Source organism: Eutrigla gurnardus (genome assembly GCF_963514095.1).
Source record: "Eutrigla gurnardus genome assembly, chromosome: 15".
Taxonomy (NCBI): domain Eukaryota; kingdom Metazoa; phylum Chordata; class Actinopteri; order Perciformes; family Triglidae; genus Eutrigla; species Eutrigla gurnardus.
In genome coordinates this window covers 7,929,135-7,938,859 of record NC_139938.1, presented here as the reverse complement: position 1 = coordinate 7,938,859, position 9,725 = coordinate 7,929,135, and positions in this window count along the sequence as shown.

The window sequence follows — 9,725 nt, the reverse complement described above, 5'->3', positions numbered from 1 at the left end:
ATGGTAGTGGTAGATTTATAGTGGAAACCTCTTATAGTGATCTCTGTCTGGGTGAAATTGATCACTATAAGCAGAGAATGAAGTCAAATGTGAGCCTGGCTAGCTGGTGGCCGTCGCTCTGCACTGCACTCATTCAGCAGGTAGCTAGTAACGGCGTCGTCAAAACGTTTTAGCTCTCACGTTGCTTGTACCGTTATCACCTCTACCTGTGAGACACCGGCTCACTGTCACCATGTTAAGAAACGTTAAGAGCCAATCATAGGCTCCCAATCCCACATCTTGCACCTTTAAGCAATGAAACTGTCAGCTTTGTGATTTAGGGAAAAGCTTGCTGCCAATCTGCCTTTACCCTAACCAAAGGCTTGCTTGGTGTGATGCTTTGACGTTTTTTGTCTGATTGTGTTCCAGCCAGCGTTTGGCTGGAAAGAGAACCAATGGTACCGAGCGGAGGTGATATGCGGGTGGTGATGACAGACTGGCAGTTGAATGAAATCATGTGGCTTTTAACCGCTCTTGTAATTTGAAGAAGACTAAACCGAAAACAGTCGGTCGCCATCATTCTGAGCTCAGCTGCCGGTTACAGCGTACAGAGCGACCTGCGGTGGCGTTTGCTGTGCAATACAAAACATCACATCAGTACAGCATCGTAGAAAGAGGAGCATCTGTATTTATGACAGCATTGAAAATCACACAGTCTGGATTTCTAAATCTAAGCCTGCGGGGGATCACCAAAGTCATTAGACTTGATCATCTGAACAAAATGTCATGATCATCAATGACAGTTCTGTTAGAACCAGTTTTGAGCTGATTGAGTTATATTGTGACTCCATAAATGATTGCACATACACTTGCATATTGATGCTCATGTTCAAGGTCTCTGAATGACAAGGAATTAGAATTAGAACTGCTGCAATGTTTCTTCAGTAAATTTCTTAATTTTGATTCATCAAGCACATGATTAGACACAATTAGATGGAAAAAATGCTAAAAAAAAATGTAAAACACAGATTTTTGGGAAAATTAAAACGGAAAACACCGAACTTGTGAAAAAATAAAACAGATTTCATAGGGCCCTATACCTGAAGCAAAGAAACATATACAAACAAGCATATCTGAACATCCTTTCTCAACAACAATAATGCACTTTTCACCATTTCCATATCCTCCACTCTCATCCTTCTGCTCCATTTCATCGTTATGCAGATTAAGCTCATTAGGTGTCAGTCAGGAGGCTAAACACAGTCCTCAGATGAGGAATCAATCTACCATCTCTACGGGCCCACGGCGAAGCCCCACACACACACACACACACACACACACACACACAGAGGATAATCAAAAACCATAATTGCTTTTTAAATCACAACGTTAATGACAAGATCTCTCGATTGTAATCCATTGTAATCATGCCATTAATATGGATATGACTGCAGCATCGGGAGCCATCTGTTTGGCTGAGGCAGCGCTGGACGTTTTCCAACAGACTTCCTACTTTCAAGGACTGTATTTTGGCCAGCGATCACAGGCATCATAATCAATGTGAATGCCGCCACCAGCGCTAGGAAACGAGGGACCCAAATTGACCCATCAATCACATATTCAGACAATGTTTATTCAGCGTTGCCTCACTTCGTAGTTATTCACACTCGCAGATGAAACCTCGGGGAAAAAAAACGATGTCGGGGACTAGAGAGCAATAACATGGCACAAAAACAGCCTCTCTTTACACAGGGCTTGAGTGTTCACTTTTGGTGGGGAAGGTGATTGCCTTGGGTTACCTCTGGGTGGAATCAATTATACAAGCTCTTTAAAAGGCCCTCTTTGGTCTTCACAGGAATGCGCGAAGCGAGCAAGCTCCCGAGGTATCTAGCATTATTCCTTTTTATGTTCTTACATCAAACTTTCTCTTTCTTCTCAAACTTTTCCGTACTTACTGCTAGAGTGGAAATGTGGGGCATTTGAGATGTTATTGCAAAACTTCAATTGCCCTCCTCCCTCCTCCTGCTTCCTCCCCCTTATGACTAATGTATTTCCAGTACAAAAGCATATGGTGCTTTTAAAGAAGCTCTGCTGCAACTCCTGTGTGCTGTCGTCGTGTTTATGGTCGCTGGTGGTGGCGAGGCGGGCGGGGAGGGGGAAGGAAGAAAAATACTTATTTTGCCTCGGGGCATTTCTGACAGCTTCACTTTGTGTTTTAGCATTAAAGGAATGAGAAAGCCAAGCCCTTGCTTTGTTGTGACATGGGTCTCTCTGTGAATGTCAGGGGAGGCCAGCGGCTGGAGGCATGGTGTGGGTTATTAGGGGCATCCCAAGGGGAAGAGAAAAAGTAGTGCCACATTTAACAAGTGGAGACGCTGGAGAAAAATAACATTTGCAATGTAAATTCAGGACTCTGCCATTTCATCTAAATAAGAAAAAAAAACCATGCTCTCAAAGAAATCAACATACACACAGATATTTTGCCAGACACAGATGCTTCATTGCCTCATTTCTATTACTGGATGTACTGCGTTTCATTAATTCCAGTGATATAAATAGTCCAAGAGTCTAGACAGGGAATACTGTGGGATGTCGATGTAACTGCTCCCTTGATGATGAATGCCAGACAGACTTTACGTGAGGGTGACTGGTACAGTTCTGTTAGTTATACTTTAAAGAAAAGCTCATTTGACGATGAAAGCAGAAGCAATAGGGGCCCTTAACTTATTGCATACAGCACTTACATTTTATGCCTCCCCGGCACCCAATTTGCAATAGTTTCCTGGAGTTACAAAACTCTTTAAAGAGAACATTTTTGTTACATCTTCCTTGTGGAGTTGAAGAACAAGAGTATGCAAACGACATGCTACTGTCTGTGTGTTACATCTCCTGCCAGGCACTTTAAATGTGGGCCTTTTTTACCTGCTGAAATATGCGAGCTGTGGGTCTTTTTAGTTGGTGGTTAATTGGCAAGTCTGCCTTCATTCCCTGAGAGCAGAAGACAGTCTGCAGGGAGGAGGGCAAGCAACGCATCTCATGTCTCTGCAGATTTCTTCAACTCTTGTAATTAATTGCATCTTTAAAAGAACAAAATGTAAATACGCCGCTGACATGCTGCCAATTAATTTTAAATAGCCGTCTGCCTGACGTTTTCTGCTTAATGGAGGGGGAAATCAAAAGTTTTAGAGGGTGTTACGAAAGCTTTAATAGTGTCCCTTTGTTCCTAGTGACACATTGTGAAAAATGCATTCAGACCTGACAAAGTGCTCCTGCTCCGTGTAATCAATTCTGTCAGCTTCTACCAGGCGAGTAAGACGGGGCGGAGGGAAGATCTGAGAGAAACCACCATCTCACTTGTCTCCCCTTGTTCTTTGATCAGGCAAAACAAGCTTCTTTTCACATCGGAGACATGTAGATAAAGAGGAAGCCACTATCTGTGCAAGGACAAATATTCATTTACTTGGTTATGTAGTCGGTAATTAAAGGATCAGGAAGCATCGACCTCCAGTATGTGATCTCTGTAAGGTGAGCAACCATTCCAACCAAACACCATTAATGTTTACTCATGAGGATAATGGTATCTTAACCTCCCTCTCTCTCTCTCTCTCTCTCTCTCCTCTACTCCCTACTGTTTAACCAACATATCCAAATCACCCATATTTCATTATTTTAAACCCAGATAGTCTCTTGCTATGCACCAGTGCAGGTAACAGTCTCATGGTCAGTGTGTGAGAGTTGGCAGCTCTGGACACACAATTGACAGACGCTCACATGGCATTTTCTTACGCAGTGAAAAACACATTTATAATGGTGAGCATTGCAGCATGAAAAGAGGACACTGAGAATGCATGGACAGACACGCAGCAGCACAGCATCACCATAAAACACTGCGGTGAAGCCCACTTGAATTTAGATGCAGTCCTATTTGTTCTGTAAGAAATCCTTATTTTAAACAGTTTACATATAGGTTTGTTGAGATGGCCAATGCATTTCTGCTCAAAATTTTCCCGACTAAGACCTTAAGTAGTTTTACTGATTACCGTCTAGAGAGTCAGTCGCTGTAATACATTGAAAATATCCTAATTTTTTAACTGTAATAACTTAAATTAATAAGTTTTGCTGAAATTTTCAAGTTCCCCCTGACTATGACTGTCATATCTGAAGTACTTTTGCTATCTTACTCCAAACTAAATTAATTTAGCAGCCCTGCATAACTTGCTAAAGAAAATGCGCTGCATATAACACAATCAAACAGCATTCACAATCTAATAAAACGTAATATTTCAGCATGCAACCCTTTTCTAGTTGGGAACCTCAGAGTACCTTTGTCACACAAATATGACATAATATTTTGGATGTAATTGCATGGTTGGAACCTTTTGCACCGTAAAGAAAAAACAAGAAGCAGAGAGAAAGAAGGATAAATACACCAAAAGGTTCAGTAAAATGCACCAGTGCATGTACATGCAGAGAAAGAAGTATTTCAAGTGATAGATACAACACTAAAGGCCGCATTTCTGTAGTGGCACAACGACCAGCAAGTAGACAATTTTCTGAAATTCACTTATACGTGGTATTTCCGTGGCCAGTGCAGAGTGTTCAGTGCACTAGTGAGAGGTTCATTCAAATGAGGGAGCACAAAACTGGTCGTTGGTGTTTTGGTTGAAATATACTTAGTGCTGATAACACCCATTTCAGTTTCTGGCATAACATCACTCAGCTGCCACTTTGTTTCGTCAAAGCAGCAAATTTTATAATTGGAGCAAGTGCAGAGTAATAAGGCAAACATGCTAAAAATGTAAATAAACACACTTGTTCAGGCTGCCAGTTCAAATCCGTATTTTGGCAGAATAGATTGATTTTAGAAAGTCTGTAGAGCAAATTGGAAATTGGATCCAAACCACATTTGGAGGAGTTTTGAAGCAGAATCCATGCTGCTACTAGCAGAGCACTATGGAGGACAACAGAGGGAAACAACCAGTGGACAGACGCCAAAACAAATCGTCTGTTGTCATTTTCATTTTCTGCTGCTTCCCCCTTGCAACGTATCCCAGCATCGCTGAGTTTATCTGGTGTGACGGAGGAATTCTTCACTGCGACTTGACAGCGTGATTGTTTTTCATCTTCAGAAAGCCGCATCACTGTCGCGCATATGTCAGCCCCTACTTCCCTCCCTTTCCTGCTATTCTCCAGCTGAGCTATTGAAACCCCTAAACATTTTTTGAAAAGAAAGTCCGATGTCATGGTTTACTAGGTCTGTCCGCAAGACAGCAAATAACTTTTAAAATGCTTGTTTTCTGAATGGAGTTTGGATCAATTGGAGCTTGGCTATGCTAACACTCTAGCTGCTTCATAAACACTTAAAATAAGGTCATCTAGGCTTGAATACGGCAGCGACCTTGCTGTTTGTACCAGAGATAGTCTCTGGTCTGTACTCGGCTTCGTTTGGTCTCTGTACTAATGTGAGCTTCTATTATAGAGCTCTGGAAGACCACAGACCACTATGCTATGTTTTGTCTCCATTTCTGTGTAGTAACGACAAGAGGAGAATCTCAACGCTGAGTTTAAACTCGTGTAAATACCAAATTTGCCTTATTTGTACCGCCCAATGCCACCCAGGTTGAATTTGTGTCTCTACACCGAGTTAGTATGTAATAGAACCGTGCAGAATAAAATCGTTTTGCATTTAATGTGAACGTACCTCGGACCCAGTGACTAAACAAAGTCAGATAAATGGATTCCCAGCACTGTAAATCCCTCACAGTGAGGCAGAAGGCAGCAGGACAGCAGGACAGAGGTCATATATTATTCTTGCACTGCATCACAAAGAAAACCCTGACACATTTTAAGATATATCCATTTGCAACTTGAATTATAGTAACATTTTGAGTGAATAGCATTGGATTGCTGCTATGTTTCATTGTTGGATCCTCTCATCAATTGTACTAATTAACTGTTAAAGCCATCTGCCTCTGGCTGCAGATTGTTGTACGTTCACATTGTGCTGCTCTGCACCATCCAGGCAGCAACATGATGCCCTGAAGAGGCCAATCCCTCACTTGTTGGGTTGGCGTCATCATGCATCAATGTGATTGGCTCAGCTGTCTCACAGCATTGAGACCAGTGATGTGACTGGCTGAAAGCATATTTATTTAATCCCCTCACTCTCTGATCTATATTCACCTTCATTCAGTCGTTTGGCACTTCTCACTGCTGTACATACATTCAAAGTAAAGCTGCTTTAAATTTGTCATAACCTTTGCACAATTAAAACAAGGCCCCAGGACGTATAGTCATGCTGGTGGCTCAGAAGAACAGAAATTACCCTTTAAGTTTTGCCAGTGCACTAGTAGTCGGTTAAATCAAGTTAGCGGGTTAAAAGGATTTGTGTCAAACCGTAAATCAATTGTAGACAATACAGAATTAAAGCATAGTCAAAGTGCTTGAGCTCCACGACAATGAGTCCTCACATGAGCACTTTAGTCTGGTGTGCCTAAAGAATGGGTTTAAGTTACAGCCCAGTTCAGTTGGAAATTGGGTACATTTACATAAACATTTCTGTGATTTATTTTTGTGATGAATTTATTTTTGCCAATATTTGATTCCCTTAACTGTTAAAGAATTATAGCCAATGAGCAGCTGTTGAATAATAATTATTTTCTAAATAAATTAACAAAAAGGATATTTACTGCACCCCCCCCCCCCCCCCCCCCCCCTAACTAAATCATTGCGGTGCTTTAAGCTAATTGCTTACATATTCACACTAGGTAGGATAACATGGTGAAGTGTGCGTGCTAACATTTGCCATTTACAACTAAACACAAAGTACAGCCAGGCAAGCATTCCAGTTTGAAAGAGACACAGACGGAGACTGGTGCTTCTCTCTCAGTGTCATAAAACTAGTGTACTGTATGAGGGACCTTGCTTTAAAATTCAAAGAGGATGTATGAAAAAGTCAAATACCTGCAAAGAGACAAATATTGTCCTTGTGGATAGCTTAGCAGTAGTCACAGCACTGTGGGTGTTTAACTGCATTTTACCTGAAGTGCCTCTCTCTCAAAAAGCCGCCGAGGCCAACGGGGAGAGAATGCTCTGCTAACCCCGATGACACTCGTAACAAACTGAAGTGGGATTTTCTGCTGCCTATCAAGGACCCTCTTTTATTACTAGTAAGTAAACAGAAGCAAATAGACCTGTGTGATGTGAATTACAATTTCCGTTTTTATAATGAACAACAAATATTAAGTCACCTTTTGATCACAATAGACGGACACTTCTTCCAAAGAAATGCATCTAAGTTTGAGGCTCTAATTAGACAGCATGATGGTAAACAAAACATTTGTTGACAGTGATCTGACCTTGTTTTATGACGATAAAGGGGCTGAAAACACACTCTCTATGTCTACAGATGGATCTGCTGCTTACATTGTATGGATGAATGGAGCAGCTATGCTTTATCTCACATTCACAACTTAATCAGCTCAGGCTGAGTGATCTATTGGAATAGCATCATCTCATTAATGGGCTTTGCAGCATAAGAGCTTGTGTCTAATTACAAAATGAATGTCATCAGCAGGTCTTTCAAACGACCATCACACGACAAGCTCAACATGTTTCTTTTAACTGGACAACTCTGGAGTCTTCATGGTGAACAGATCATTAATATATGTCTCTCTCCCTTCCTTCCGTTTCCTCCTCAGCATCGTTTCTCTGCAGTTTGCAAAGGGTTTTGTGTGCTCGGTATTGGAAGGCAGCACGACGGCAGTACCGGTGAAAACAAAACTGCTCTGTGATTTCACCCTCACTTGCTTCAGGCATTTCTCACAGCAGTGGGAAACAAACTACTGCAGAGTGCTTCATAAATGCCTACACAACACAGAGAGAGAGAGAGAGAAGTCACGCAGACCTTACAAAGCATACTATTTATTATCTACCAATTTATATTGAATATAATATTACCGGACTGATTTTTGCGTTCATACATTTCACTGTGTCATTTCATTTACTTATTTTCCTTTCCTTTGTAGATGATATTTCTGGTTGTTCATGCAGGGGTGAATTACCGTGTACAGAGGCAGGAAACTATACCGTAAATGTGAATGTTAAAAATTTGAATTTCCTCTCACATCTTACACCTGATAAACACGGTAAATCAGAGGCCATTATCAATTCATATTTCCGCATAATGTGTTCAAACCTTGAAAACTACTCTGAGGTTCTTCACTGCTGCCTGTTGAATGTTTATTTAATTAATCGGTTTAGTGTGACAGGGTGTATTGGTTGTTTTTACTGTGGCAAGACTGCCCTCTGGTGAAGTACTAGGATATGTCTATTAGGATGTGATGGCAGAGCCTGGAAGAACAGCCTCAGACATGCTATGCAATTCATAAATTATCTTTTATTTGTCCTTCATGATCTTCACTAAAATATAGGTGTTCTACCTGTGATGCAATCCAAATGTGCTTCTTGACACGTGATTCCAGTATGTTTTGCTGCCACATTAAAGTCAAGCTGAAATGGAATATTTGGCCAGGATAATTGGGACATAATACTTTCATATAATTCCATGAGTGGTATAAATAAAAGAAGGCAGCTGCTTCAGTTAGGCTCAATTAGACGTGGGACAATAACAAAATATCACATCACGATTATCCTGGCCAAAATAATTGGGATACATGATATTATCCCGATAATCATCAAGATATGCTAACTCTTATGGCACTTAAACATATTGGAATCACTTTACATTTACACACATATTTATTGCATCTTTTTTGTGTGAAAACAATTGAATAATCTAATCTTAAATAAGATGATCATGAATCATAAGTGCTGCCTGCATAAATAAAGGATAAATAAAATGTTTTAATGTGTTTTTGTATCCTGTATTTTTTTTAAATCAGGCTATTTTTCACTTCTCTATCATGATAGCAGTTAGACAGCTCTTCCAAGTCACTTGTGATGATGTTCACAATTATCCCGCTAATGGAAATTCATCAGGATCAACTCATTTTAACGACATCGTTGCATCCCTAGGCTCACTCACTGTATGTTATCATTTCAGTTATAGCAACTGTCCACATTATTGATGGTTGGCATGGAATATTAACCTAAAAAAAAATGGCATTGAAAAGATTTCAGGCCATTTGACAATCTCATAAAATACACTGTATTTTATACAGTATTAGCCACATTTGTGAGTCAGGAATAGGGTTACATATGAGAAAGCAATTGCAACAGGTTGCTGTGTGGAATGAGATTCTCATATCACGTAAGCCACAAAGATAAAAAACCAACAGAGGCTCTGTATTTCAAGATGTTCATCTCAGCCAAGCTCTGCTGCAACAAGTCTGTTCTGTATGTCTTTGTGTGGAAACGTAAAGACAGTGGAAACAAATCTCCCTCCTCCCAAAGACTGCCCATCTCTACTGAATACGAGCCAACCCAGTGAATGTTAGCTGAGCTGTAGGCAATAACTAAAGCTAAATTGAGTCCAACAGACGAAGCAGTCGAGCCAAGACCAAGCCTGAACCATTCAATATTGTTGTTATTCCTGGGTTAAGTGTTAAAACCACCAATCAGGACAAGGCTCACCTCCACTTAAATGAACATCACCCCTAAGAAAAGCAGACCAAATCAAACACATTGGCAGGAAATTCACAGATTTGATCAAGGACATAAAACCACAAAATTACATTGCATCACACTTCTCTCTCTTTCACACACATGGACACCTCAATCAGGGC